Below are 14,998 nucleotides of genomic sequence, written 5' to 3'. Positions count from 1 at the left end.
AAGAAATCCCCATGATCAGTTCACTTTAGGGACACCATAGGGCAGGAATACTGATGTCTCTAATAGGATGCTGGTCACTGTATCTCTATGACTTGATATGATAGCTAATCAGAATTCTGATACGTTTTTTAATCAATATCTTGATCAGGCATCTGTTCAAACTAAACTGTAACTAAAAGAGAAAAGTATGGAGAACAGAGCTGGAAAATCATTTTGATATTTTGCAGGCTTCAATCCATGTATTAAAAGTTGTGAGTTCTTATCATTTATTTCATTTATATCTTCACTTTCTGCCAAAACTGGGGCGCGAAGTTGCCTTTCACCCAACATGATGAACAATACAGAAATAAATGTCAGCATAATATAATAGATGTAAACAGGTTCTCATATTAAAACGCTGGAATTAAAAGCAATTTCATTCATTCAATTAAAAGCAATTTTAATTGTTATCATAATTAGGTTACATAAGGTGCATGCATATCTCTTTGTTTCTTTCATATACATGGCATGTGCATTCCTTTCGGGCTTTTTTAAACCTGCCATTCAGCAAAAGTGTCCAATCTCATGGTAGATCTATAGAAATGCTATATGTACAGCTGGCCCTCCACATTCACAGGTTTGGCATTTGCGGATTTCATTATTTGCAGGCTTGCCATTCTTTCCCCATGAAGACTAAGGCTACCATGCGCATGTTCATGCCTTGAGCTTCAGGAACAGGGAACACCATAGATCTCAATGGTTGTTGTCAACCAAACATGAGGCCCAAACTGCTGTTTGAATGTGTGCTGTGTGGAGCAAAAGGACTCTCCTTCACCCACCACCTGTGGAAGCCAGAGACTACATGGGCTTCAGGAGATAATTAGTGGACCATTGCTTTCCCTTGCTAACCACCTCTGCAAGCTAGCCAATGCATGGCTTTAGAAAACAGTTGGTGGACCATTGCTGCTCTTTGATCCCTGAGTCTTCAGGGGATATGCAGCAACAGTGCTTTCTCTCTCCTGCCAACCACTTCTGGAACCAAACCACTGCATGGGCAGGCCATCACTTCTCTTTGTCCTTCTCTGGATCTTCAGGGGAGAAGCGTCATGCCCTGTTTGGACAGCAAGGAGAAAGAGCAGATGGGAGTACCAGTGACTGAGATGAAAGTGAGCAACTCCCAGCAACCTGCCGTGCCCTGCTTGGAAAGTGCAGAAAACGAGCAGATGAAAGTACCAGCAGCTGAAGCAAGCAACTCTCAGTAGCCTTTGCAAGTTCCAGTGATTGAACCTGAAGCAAGCACTTCGCAGCAAATTCCAGGAGGTGTAGACATCCCTACAGTATTGTAGAGGTATCGCCAAAGGGAGATTTTGCTGGCTTTCTGAGAAATGCTCATTAATCAAGGAGAAGCTGAGACGTTGGCGTGGAGCTATGCATCCAGTAGTTGGCAGCATTTCCTTGCAGTGGACAATGGCTCCATTTCGATCTGACTTCCAACATCCATTTGTGCCTCAGACCTGATATCTTCTGGAACTGGGGATATTTACCCTGCAGAAGAGAAGGTTAAGAGGAGACATGATTGCCATTTTTATATCTGAAAGGATGTCATAAGGAAGAGGGTGCAGGATTGTTTTTTCTGCCCTGGAAATTAGGACTCAGAGCAGTGGATTCAAATAACAGGAAAGGAGATTTCACCTGAACATTAGGAAGAATTTCCTGACTGTGAGAGCTGTTCAACAGTGGATCTCTCTGCCGTGGAATGTGGTGTAGCCTCCTTCTCTGGAGGCTCTTAAACAGAGGCTGGATGGCCATCTGTTGGGGATGCTTTGATTGTATTTTTCTACATTGAAGGTGTTGGGCTGAAAGGGCCTTGTGGTCTCTTCCAACTCCGTGATTCCATGAAATATGCTTAGCAAGAAGCCTCTGTGCCATAATGATTATAGAACTGGACTAGGTCTCTGGGAGGCATGGATTTAAATCCATACTTAGCTTTGGAAATCCATTGGGTGACCTTGGGCAAGCTATACTCTTCTAGCCTCAGAGGAAGGCAATGACACACAAATATATGACAGGAGTCAACTTGAAAGCATATAACAATGAAAAGATACTAACTTGCACTATGTTGAGTGTAATTGTTAGTGATTCCTCTTTTTCAGAAGAGGAAGGGGAGCAGGAAAGTATTCGTGAATCAGAGGGGCAGTTGGAATCTGAGGAGGAGATTTTGCAAGTACCCACATTTCAGGAAAGGTGAAAGAAAACAGAGCAGAGACTTTGTTCAGCTAGAATAGCTGCCAGAAATGCAGCTGAGTAATTGGGAACTGCCCTAGCAGCTGTGAGGGGACTCAGGGCTATAAAGCAGAAGCGGGTGCAATCAGCTTTTGCTGGTAACAAACTGACTCTAATGCCTTCACTCCCCTTGTGCCTGCTTCGAGTCTGCATCTGGAAAACTGCTCCTAAGGATTTATTGCTGTTGCTTTGTCTGAAGCAAGACTGCTATTTGATTTGGGAATTTATCAGAGATTAAGAACTGTGTTTGCCCTAAGACTTCTTTGCTTTCTTTTGCATTATTCCACTGAGTGTGCTGTTCTTTATGTTTTGCTGAAGTAAAGCAGTTTTCATTTACTTACCACAGTGTTTTAAGGCTGTTCTTGAAAGACAAAACAGGACAGTAATCTATCTTCTTTAGTAAGTAGTTTTGGGATAGCAGCTTGAATGAACAAATAAATAAATAAATCATAGAACTGGGAGAAACCCCCAAGGGTCATCCAGTCCACTCTCCCGCCATGCAGTAATACACTTCCAACAGATGGCCATCAGTCTCTGTTTAAAGACTTTCACAGACGGTAGCATATTCTACACTGCAAGGCAGGAGGTTGGACTAGATGGTCTCTTCCAACTTTATGATTCTATGATTAGGACAAAATGGAACCAGAATGCCCTACCTTGAAAACCACCTCTGAAAACTGGATGCTGCATGGACTTCAGGAGACAGTTGGTGGGTCCCTGCTGCTTCACTGCCCTTCCTGGGTTTTCAGGAGAGATGGAGCAACAGTGTTTCCCCTTTCCAACTACTTCTGGAAACTCACACAGCAGCAGCTTCCAAAGGCGGTTGGCAGACCATCATTGACCCTTGCTTCAACAAATTCAGGAGGGGGTTTGTCATTGAGATTGTGGCTGCTTCACTCTATTCCGTAACTTTGGTTGAACCAGATCAGCTCTGATCTACAAGACAAACTACTTCTTGAACCACTCTGCTACGAGGACTTCAGGAGGCAGTTGCCCGAGCCCCAGAGTTATTAGCAGTTTTTCCAGTTTTGTGCCACTATCGGCCACAATTGCCTCTGTTAACAAAAATTGATGCATTCTTGGGCATGACTTCCCTCGCAGAAATGTTGGTGCCACAGCATGAAAAAAATGTTTAGGTCTCTACATCATAAAAAAGAAGAGTAGTTCAATGTGTTTGAGCAAGCATTTCATTCAAAAACTAACAATATACACATGTGAAATGAAACTGCCAAGTCAGCTAAGCCTTGCAGTAGGAAACAAAAGCATTTTGAATCTTCTAGAGATTACCTGAAAGCGTTTTCTAAGAATCTGCAGAGTAAATCCCGTGCTCCCTTGACGTGGAGTAAAGTCTGGATGGAGCGATTGTGCTGCAAATCCAGCTATGTATCATGCAGGCTGTCTGTAGCAACCGAGTCCAGATTATTTTGGCTGTGTAGACACAGATGTTGTTATGAACAAATGTGAAATTGACATAGACGGGGAATCGGTTCGTTCCCTCCCTTGTAGTCTAGAAGGTCAGAAATTATGGTTAGAATAAATGGCAAAGAAAAGAAACTCAGCATGATGCTAGGCCTAGAATAGAGTGGACAACTGTGGGAGATTATTATTATTATTAGTAGTAGTATTAGTAGTCGTAGTAGTAGTAGTAGTAGTAGTTGTTGTTGTAATAGCAGCAGTATACTGGGGAGAACTGTTCTCCATTTTTTTCTTTCATGAGGGCAACAAAAATGTCCTGGAATTGACCCCTTTAAAAACAGAATCTAGCCTACACAATAAAGGTTTATTACTTTAGACCAGCATTTCTCAACCTGGGGTTCGGGATCTTGGCGGGTCACAAGGAGGGTGTCAGAGGGATCGTCAAATACTAGTATTTTCTGTTGATCATGGGGGTTCTGTGTGGGAAGTTTGGCCCAATTTTATCATTGGTGTGGTTCAAGGGGGTCCCAGAAATTACAAATGTCAAGGTCTGTTTTCCACAAACTCCACCATTTTTCAAATTTGGGCATATTGAGTATTTGTGCCAAGTTTGATCCAGATTCATCATTGTTTGCTTCCACAGTGATCTCTGGATGTAGGTGTACTACAACTCCAAAACTCAAGGTCAATGCCCACCAAACCTGCGCAGTATTTTCTGTTGGTCATGGGAGTTCTGTATGCCAAGTTTGGTTCAATTCCATCGTTGTTGGAGTTCTGGATGCTTGTTGATTGAAGGTGATTGAAGGTGATTGATGCTTGTTGATTGAAGGTGATTGAAGACTGAAGGCAACTATAACTTCCAAATGACAAAATCATTCCCCTTCTCAACCCCACCACTATTCAAATTTGGACATATCAGGTATTTGTGCCAAATCTGTTCCAGTAAATACAAATACATCCTGCATATCAGATATTTACATTACGATTCATAATAGTAGCAAGAGGAGTGTTATGAAGTAGCAACAAAAATATTTTATGGTTGGGGGTCACCACAACATGAGGAACTGTATTAAGGGGTTGTGGCATTAGGAAGGTTGAGAACCACTGCTATAGGCGATCATTTGTGGCCAAGTGTGACTGTCTTCCAAGGTTTGTATAATAGTTGCATGATGTACTAATTTAAAATGATGTATTACCACTGTAAACCCATTATGCAGTGGGATATAAGGATGTACCCAACGTGCAAAATTACACTGTTCTTTTGCAAAGGGGATCTTCAGGTTTTATAGAGAATGAATCATTCCCTGTGCCCTACTAGACATATTGAGTAAACATCCCAACACACAATAATCACTTGTACTAATTAAGGGTTGACGATTAAGAGGGAGACGGCAGAGGAAGACGAGACAATGGAGGAGAATCCCGTAATATAAACCTCCTGCTCCTCTCCATTGCTTTCAGCCAGTTGAACCTTGCAATTGAATGAAATGGATCCCTGTGTTTTGCTGGCTGAGAGCTTCTTGCTGGAAGCTCAGGAGTGGGCGAGAGCAGACGTTCCAAAATAGGCAGCCATACAATGGAAAGAGCCAGATGTAGGTACAACAAACAGATCAATCATTCAACATACGCTTGTCCCACGCTGTGTTTAAAATGCCTGGCGCACACAAAGGAGCTGATAAAGAGGGATGGAAACTCTATGCTTCCTCCGCATCATTATACAGGGGAGGATGGATGGATTGGAAACTGTCTCTTGTAGTAAGCTTAATTAGGTTGCACACTTGTTGCCAGGCTCATATAGTATCTCGGTTAACTGGAACGCAAGCAGCTGGAATTCTCAAGCAACCAGCAAAAAGGGATGAAATAATATGTTGTCAAAGGCTTTCATGGCCGGGATCACAGGGTTGTTGTATGTATTCTGGGCTGTATGGCCATGTTCTATCAGGTCCTGGAACATGGCCATACAGCCCGGAATACATACAACAACCTGATGAAATAATACTTTTAAAGCTGTTTTTATCATACAGTTAAAACGTAAAATTATCTTATATTACTTTTGTTTTGTTTGTCTGAATTTGCTTTAATTTAATTTAATATTTTAATATGAGTATCAAGTGCAAAATAGATTTTATGGTATGGTATAGTGTGGGTTGCTCCTACTTTTAATAGGAAATCCAAACAACCAATAACTTGAATATGTGAGGATTTGTAAAAGAGGCACCATGATGTAGTGAGCTGACTGGAAAGAGCATGTGTCGACAGCTGATAGGCTGAGCCAGCCAGGAGCCAGAATTCCGATTGGCTGCTGTCTCTAGCTTAGTGCTAAGACAAACGGTTTTAATTGCCACTTTCATCTCGGAGAGGGAGGAGAGCAGCTGACTGAAAATGGTCAGGGAGGAAATGGCTGCCATATTCTCTGAAGTTTGATTATTTATAAGGCAAATGAGGCATATTTAAAGGCTGTTTAAAGGGACTGTATATTCCTTCTGTTCTCTGTGTGAATTCAGAAAGACTGCTATATATATTGTTGCCCTGTTTGAACTTTTGAACTGAAGTAAAGATACTGTTACTTGTTACACAAGCCTGAGTGACATTTGATTATACTGCAGGGTTTATTGTAATTCAGAAACTGTGGTAAAGCTTCTATTTATTTATTTCTACACCCCCCAACAGTATATTTATTCAGCATCTACCTATCCCCATTGGTGCCAATTAACTGTGTATGCTTCAAACCATGTATGGTATGCCTCATAACCTCTGAGGATGCCTGCCATAGATGTGGGCAAAACGTCAGGAGAGAATACTTCTGGAATATGGCCATACAGCCTGGAATATATACAACAACCATGTATGGTAAGTCTCCAAGTTGCAAACATCCAACTTACAAATGACTCATAGTTAAGAACTGGGGTGAGACAATAGGAAGTGAGAGAAATCTACTGCTTGGAAGGGAAATTCACTCCTGAAAGAATTATCATGGGGAAAAGGTCTCTCCACACTGAAGCTTTGTTAGGTTACTTAGGAGGGAGAGAAGAGACCTGAATCCTGTTCTTCCCAGTAGGATCGGACAAAAGCTTTCTGCTGCAGACTCTCCAAGCTTCTCTTTTCTGCCCTATTTGATATCTTTTTTTTTAAGGCAAGGGACTTTATTCCATCCATGACATATTATTCAATACAAAAATAAGCCTTTTGGGGGAACCCCTTCCTCCCTGCTTCCTCGTCATCGGGCGTAGGCCACCTCCGCTTCCTCCTGGAAGACCTGAAAGAACTTCTCCTAGGAGACCCTCTTCTCTGGGGTGAAGGTCCTCTCCAAGAGGTCGTCGAAGGTGCAGAGCATGGCCTGGAACAGGAACTGGAACATCTCAGAAGGCACATGGTGGATGTTCTTGTGGTTGTTCACCAGCCGCTCCAGCAAGACACAGGCCTGGTTCCAGTTCTCCATGTTCTCGATCGCTTGGCTGAAGGCCACCATGATCCTCCAGCTGTGGAAGACCACCTGGGAATGCGCCTGCAGGTCCCCATCCGTGTGGACCGTCTTGAAGTACTGCTTGCTGTACTTCAAGACATCCGGGAGATCTGGACCGTGGTCTTTGATAATAACATTTGATTTCTTGACCAGATTTTGATGTTGGTTTGCTTGGTTTTCTTAGTTTTCATCTATGAAAAGTCATGATCGGTGTATATATGTATACCCAGAGAAAAAGCCAACATGGTGCAGCCGTTTGAGCATTAGACTATGGCTCTGAAGCCCAGGATTTGACTCCTCACTCAGCCATGGAAACCTATGGATGAACTTAAGGAAATCACACTTTCTAAGCCTCAGAGGAAGATGAGGCAAATCTGCTAAATGCAAATCCTGCCAAAGAAACTCCATTATAGATTTGCCTTAGGGTTCCTACAAGTAAGAAATGACTTGAAGGCCCATAAAACAGCAACATACATTGGGTACATCTACACCATGGAATTAATGTTGTGGTGCCTCTCTGAAATACAGGTCCCAGAATTCCATAGCACTGATCCAAGGCAGTTACTGGTACCAAACTGCATTAATTCTACAGTGTAGATGAGTCCATAGACGGAGTAATTCTGAATGATATTTCGTGCATTTGATGAAACCAACCATAGTGCACAAAACCTTACACTGACTAGATAAATCACACAATATGTGCAATGAATTAAATAAGGAATGCATCCTCGATCTCAGAGCTTGGATTAATCAATTTGGGATGCATCTAAACAGTAGAATTAATGCAGTTTGACACCACTTTAACTGCTATGGCTCAATACTATGGAAATATGTTATTTCTAGTTTGGCACTCTTTTATGGAAAAGGCAAAAGACTGTACTGTGTACAACTACAACTCCCATGACTCCATAGCACTGAGTCATGATGGCTAAAAGGGTGTCAAACTGCATTAAATCTAAAGGATAGATGCACTCCTGGACTACTGGCCTGGATGGCTGCGGGATTTTGGGAACTGAAGTACAAAATAGTGAGTTTCCCATGCTCTCCTCTCTTTTCATCGCTTAATCTTTCATTCCTCTTTCCGTACCACCAGCAGCGAAACAATATGCCTTGAGGGTCAAGACAATAATTGTTTGTCTTCTTTTCTAAACAGATTTGTTTTTGTACAAAAAAAAATGATTGGACGAGCTTAGCGATTAGCAACATCCAGCTGTTGCTCAGAGGATTCAAGCGGGGAAAGGGGGAGTTTGCCAGGGCACAAAAAATAGATGTGGGTTTACCCACACTCCCAGCCTGGCACACACAGAATATTTTAAGCTGCTTATCTAAATTCTGCAAATATTTCTAGGTCAAAACCGTGGCGCTTTGGTCCAAAACCAGACAGACCAGCTTTTTACGCTGAAGAGGCACACGAAACCAGGTCACCGAGAAGGATTGGGTTTTTGGAAGAGCTCACCCAGTATTTCCTCCCAGTTCCAAATAATTCAATGCATTGTTGTAAGGCTTTCATGGCAGGAATCACTGGGTTTTGCAAGTTTTCTGGGCTGTATGGTCATGTTCCAGAAGCACTCTCTCCTGCAGTTTCTCCCACATCTATGGCAGGCATCCTCAGAGCCTTACAACCTCTGAGGATGCCCTGCCATAGAGTGGGTGAAACGTCAGGAGAGAATGCTTCTGGAACATGGCCATACAGCATGGAAAACTCATAGCAATCCAGTGATTCAATGCCGTTTGATTACAGTTTGTAAGTCTGGAAAGCATTGTAATTATGGGGTCCGTCTGAAGTGGTTCATCAATGTGCCCAGGTTTTAAGAAATCGTGTTTTCTTATTTAAGAACATTACCACCTTTTTAGAAAGAAAATAGGAGAGAACCATTAACTATGGATGCATCTGCTCTATATAATTATTGCACTTTGACACTACTTTAACTGGCATGGTACAATCCTATAGAATCACGGGAGTTGTAGTTTTGCAAGGTCTTTAGCCTCTGCCAAAGAGTGTTGGTCTCTCACTAAACTACAGCTCCCAGGATTTCACAGCATTGAGCCTTTGCTTCTTTCATTCAGTGGGGTTTTTGCTTCAAACCGAAGGATTTGTTTTCCTGTTAAGAGGGATTACCTTCTTTTTTCGAAAGTAGGAAAACACAGAGAGGAAAACACTTAACTATGGGTTCATCTACACTACAGGATTTCCCAAAAGTTGCCATGCATAGGGAAAATGGGAAATTGTAGTGAAAAGAACCTTTATTTACAAAATATTCATTACAAAATCTATATATATAATAAAAGTGAAATCGGAGTATGTATCAGCGTTTTGATTGGCCTGGCGGAATATGTGCTCGCGTTTTGATTGGCCACCACTATCCCAGGCCACTGAGACCAACAGGAATGACGGATCTGCACCAAACTTGGCACACTTCATCCCCACGATGCACTTTATGACCTGCTGCCATTTGGGGGAGGATGGACCACAGATGATGGGATTTGCAGTACTTTCAAACACTTTAACTCCCACAGACTACTGCAATGCCCACCAATGATAGAAATGGACCAAACTTGGCACACAGAACTCCTGTCGACCCCTTTACATCCTGATGTATATTGGGGCAGGATGGACCAAGGATGATGGAATTTGCAGTACCTTCCCTCACTTCTTGAGACCACAGCAACTGCCACAAATCACACAACTGAACCAAACCAGGCACACATATCCCAAATGACACACTTCACATGCTGCAGCAGTTGGACGGAGGGTGGACCAAGGATTATGGGATTTGCAGTACATTCATCCAATTCACCTCCCACAAACCACTGTGATGCCCATGAATGACAAAACTGTATCAAACTTGACACGCAGGTGCAGGGTAGCCCACTTTACATCCTGGTGCAGTTTGGGGGAGGAGGGACCGTGGATGAGGGGACTTACAATATCTTCAGTCACTTCCTGGGACTACTGTGACCCCCACCAATGACTGATCAAGACCAAACTTGGCACATAGAGCCACCATGGCCCACTCTACATCTTGGTGAGATTTGAAAGAGCTTGGACCTTGGATGATGGGACTTGCAGTATATTCATTCACTTCCTGAGACCACTGTCACCCCCATCAATGTCTCATCAAGACCAAACTTCAAACAGAGAACACCCATGACTCACTCTACACCCAGGTGCAGGTTGGAGGATGATGGACCATGGACGATGAGACTTCCAATACCTTCACTCACTTCCTGAGAGCACCGCGACCCACACAAATGACTGATCAAGACCAAACATGGTACATGGAGCCCTCATGACCTATTCTACATACTGGCTCTGTTTGGAGGGGGATGGACACTGGACGATGGGACTTGCATATGGGAGTTGGAGCTCACCCGCACCCACTGAATCCAGCTGACATTGGATATAGGCTACACTTGGAACACAGGCAAACAATGCCTTTCTCAAATGACCCGGGCATCGCCGGGTCTCCAAGCTAGTATATAATATAAATCAATATATTATATTAAAATATAATATAAAATAAGGGTTTGTTAACTTTGCCTATGTATGGTGACTTTTGGGACCCTCTATAAATAATTAATGCAGTTTGACACCACTTTTACTGCCATGGTGCAATGCTATGGAGGCATGGGAGTTGTAGTTTTGCAAGGTCTTTAGCCTCTCTGCCAAATAGCTTTGGTGCCTCACCAAATAAAACTCCCAGGATTCTATAACATTGAGCCAAGGCAGTTAAAGCAGTATTGGAATACATTAATTCTATAGTGTAGATGCCACTCATGTTGCCAGGAAAACCAAACATCTCTAATTGCCACGGTGCATTGTTGACTTCATTACCTGGCACAAAATTCCAGAATATGGCAACACTGACTGGCTTAATTGTATTTTATTTACTTACTTTATTGTCATCCCATCTTCCTCCCAGTCTAGGGACTCAAGGTGGCTAACAATAAGTATAAATCGATGTTCATAAAACCATGCAAATACATACAAACATGTAAAACTCAATTTCAAGAAATTGGATATTCAAACCCTCAGATTTAAAAATGTTAAAATGTATCAAAACTTCATCTCTACCTAAAACTCCTAATCACAAGGCCAGTAAAAAAAAAAACCTACCCTTGCTGTTGTAGAAATGATTGATGGCAGAGAAATGGTTTTACCTTCTGATTAAAGTCGAGCAGAATTGTAGCTTCAGGATATAATAGACATTAAAGAAGGTGGTCAAAAGAGGAAAATCCACCACTCTTTTCTATGGAAGAAATAAAATGGTACCCTATTGTGAACAGTGCAATCGGATTCAGTGACTTTGCAGGACAATTACTGCAAAGATCATGTTCTCAACCTCAACATTATGAAATATGACACAACTCCTTTGGGACATGTGCACCCACATTGCTTTTTCACTTTTTGCCCTGTAATAACCTCTCATGAATTTTGTTGGAATGTCGGCTCACTACATCTTGGGCATTAGGAGATGATTCCTCAAATTATCAAAAATCCTTTCACAATGAACTGGGAGACTCTGGGCGGGGACACACACAGTGATCTTGCATAAGAGCCCTTGCATCTTTTTTCCTGTTTCACCTGATATGGTCTGGGTTAACTTTTCCTCTCCTGTGCCCCAAACCAGACCCATACATGTGACACCCATTGGGATGATCATCACCTTAAGCACCCAGTGTTTATCCATAGTAACACCATTGTGTCAACCAGAGGTAGAATATTAACCCGATTATTAATTGTCCTATCACATTCCTTTCCAATCACACCCTCTCATGGGCATATCAATAAATGAACATATGCTTCAAATTAATCCTATGACGATATATAAAGTTTCCTGCCACAGCAATACCGTCGGGCGGAGCCCTGCACCACTCAGGGAACAGATCCTTGCAGGACATTTTATGAGTTAAAGTAGACTTCAATATTTGTTAAAACACTGGTCCAGGCCAGGGTTAGCACAGCAGGTGAAACCACTGTGCTGCAGAAAGATCCTGCTGATTGAAAGGTCAGCAGTTCAAGCCTGGGTTGGGGGTGAGCACCCGCCATTAGCTCCAGCTCACCTGCCTACCTGGCAGGTCGAAAGAAGAAATGCTAGTAGATAAATATGTACTGCTTTTAGCAGGGAGATTATAAAGACTCCCTTAAGGACATCGATCAGGAGGAAGTTCCTTGGCATGGAAGATGGAGCGCCAGTACCACCACCACCCCATGGACAGAGTTGAGCACTGCCTCCAAGATGCCAGAAATAAGATTGTTTGTCCTTGTTAATTGTATAATCGCATTGAATGTTTATCGTATGTGTGTTCTGTAAAACTGCTCTGAGTCCCCTTTGGGATGGGGTATAAATACTGTAAATTCATAAATAAACACAATAAATATGCCATGCATTTGTAATTGATATGTCAATTCTTTGGAATGTTTTCTCCGCTGACATCCTCTCAGACCATTGCAAAATAAACCTCTGATTATGTCTTCAATCTGTCTGTGTCTCATCTGGCCTTCTGGAAAGCTTGACATGTTGGGCTCCAAATCTGCAATTCTTGCCGAAGCAGGAATCACTCAACAATCAAATTTCTCTACATTAAAATCTACATATAGGAATGTATGTATGTATGTTGGATGGTTTGCAACATAAAGGCTCATACATGTCTTGATGGATCTGGACCAAACTTGATACATATATCCTTCATTATCCAACTTCAAATAATTGAGGAGTGTGAACTATAAAGACATGCCTTTCAGGCCTAGAGTTGAGAGAAAGAAAAGGATTGTGGATTGGCTGTGGCTAGGTGAAAGATTGACTGTTGCTTGTAATGTGGATATCATTGTGATGCCATGGGAAACAATAGGAGTGAAGTGGCTTGTCTGCTGCTAGGTACCATGTATGGTGGGGAGTGGGGGAGAGGGCAGAGAAAAAGAAGAGAAGGGAGAAAGAAGAAGGAAAGAAGGAAGGAAGAGATAAGAAAGATAACAGAATCAAACTTTTCAGAATCCCCTTTAAGACTCATTCCAGGAAATAAGTTCCATTTAGCTCAATTACACTTACTTTTGAGTAGCTATCTCTTGAAGTAGACTGTAAGAGGGCCAATAAAATTAGTCATAATGCTTTTATGTACATAAATAAACCACCCGTTTGCCAGGCTCAGGGTCACGTCAGGGCTTACTCACAATAGAGGATCAAGAACAGCTGGAGAAAAGTCCAAGGCCGAAAGAAAAGAGACAGCTGCACACATAATAGGTATGGTTCCTAATGCGTTTTTTTTTTAGGGGGGGGGGGAACCTTTGTCTAGGCAATATCTCCTAAAAACATGCAGGTTTTTAAAAACAAAATTAAGTTGCACACATTTAATTGACTTTCCCCAAACTGCATTTGGTAACAGTTTTTATTTTTCAAAAGGTATATCATTCCCCATTCTTTTTCCAGGCATTTCCCTTGATAGAAGAGTTTCCTCCAAAAGCATTGAGGGCCGTATCTATTGTGTGTGCAGCTGCCGTTTGGGGGAGAGGGGCTGCAAACAGGGGCTCCCTGCAAGACAAAGATAGACCCAGTTGCTAAGGAATTTGACAGACCAGAGAGGTTAATACCCTCCTTGACTCCGTGGGTGACTTTCTCCCTCATCGAGATATAGAGTTGCCTCTCCAAATTTGTGGTTTTGTGAATATTATTATTCATGGATTTGATTTAACATGTAATCTCCAGGAGGTTTTAGGTCCTCCAGTGCGACTCTATGGACAATTTTCTCCAATGGTTTGTGTTAAGTGTAGTTAGCCTTTAACCCATGGCTTGTACATTTGCAGGTTTGATTTTTATGGATTTGATTATTTTGGGATTTCAGTACAAATGCTCTCTCTAGGAATCTCGAGGTCCATCAGTACTACACTATTGTCAGTTTTCTCCAGTGATTTCTGCTAAGAGCAGTTAGAGTTTAATCCATGACTTGTACATTTGTAGATTTAATTTTAATGTACAGTAGAGTCTCGCTTATCCAGTCCTCACTTATCCAACGTTTTGTGTTATCCAATGCAGTCGGCCTTTTAGTAGTCAATGTTTTGTAGTCAATGTTTTGGAGCTAAATTCATAAATACAGTTACAGTAGAGTCTCACTTATCCAAGATAAACGGGCCGGCAGAATGTTGGATAAGCAAATATGTTGGATAATAAGGAGGCATTAAGGAAAAGCCTATTAAACATCAAATTAGGTTATGATTTTACAAATTAAGCACCAAGACATCATGTTATACAACAAATTTGACAGAAAAAGTAGTTCAATACGCAGTAATGCTATGTAATAATTACTGTATTTACGAATTTAGCACCAAAATATCATGATGTATTGAAAACATTGAATACAAAAATGAGTTGGATAATCCAGAAGCTTGGATAAGCGAGTGTTGGATAAGTGAGACTCTACTGTATTACTACATAACATTACCATGTATTGAACTGCTTGTTCTGTTGATTTGTAAAATCATAACGTAATTTGACATTTAATAGGCTTTTCCTTAATTCCTCCTTATTATACAACATTTTTGCTTATCCAACGTTCTGCTGGCCCGTTTAGGTTGGATAAGCGAAACTACTGTATTTGATTATCCATAGATTGGATTACAAATATTCTTTCCAGGAATCTTTAGGTTCTCCAGTGTTACTATATGACTAACGTCCTATAAGAGTTTATGCTAAGTGCAGTTAGAGTTTCCTCCATGACTTGTACGATTGGCCATCTGTTGTGGTAATCTCTGAGTGGTTAGACTCAATTTAACCCTCTCTGGGGGAGATTCCACCAAAATCAGCAGAGTAGCAAAAGCAAAGCTTTCAAATGCAACAGTTACTTACACTGGGCGAGCAAGAG

At 41.7% G+C, this 14,998-nt stretch overlaps 1 long non-coding RNA gene across 1 annotated transcript; it reads right to left on the bottom strand.

Annotated features, from left to right (window-relative positions):
* Positions 1–422: 422 nt before the first annotated feature.
* On the bottom strand, positions 423–5,518 carry LOC134295609 (uncharacterized). Its single transcript, XR_010002238.1, has 2 exons — positions 3,550–5,518; positions 423–1,524 (listed from the first exon to the last, which is right to left on the bottom strand). It is a non-coding gene; the product is annotated as an uncharacterized LOC134295609 (long non-coding RNA).
* Positions 5,519–14,998: the final 9,480 nt, after the last annotated feature.

This window comes from Anolis carolinensis, chromosome 1 (genome assembly GCF_035594765.1).
Source record: "Anolis carolinensis isolate JA03-04 chromosome 1, rAnoCar3.1.pri, whole genome shotgun sequence".
Taxonomy (NCBI): domain Eukaryota; kingdom Metazoa; phylum Chordata; class Lepidosauria; order Squamata; family Dactyloidae; genus Anolis; species Anolis carolinensis.
The sequence above is the reverse complement of the archived record's forward strand: the minus strand, read 5'-3'. Positions and strand labels throughout refer to the sequence as shown.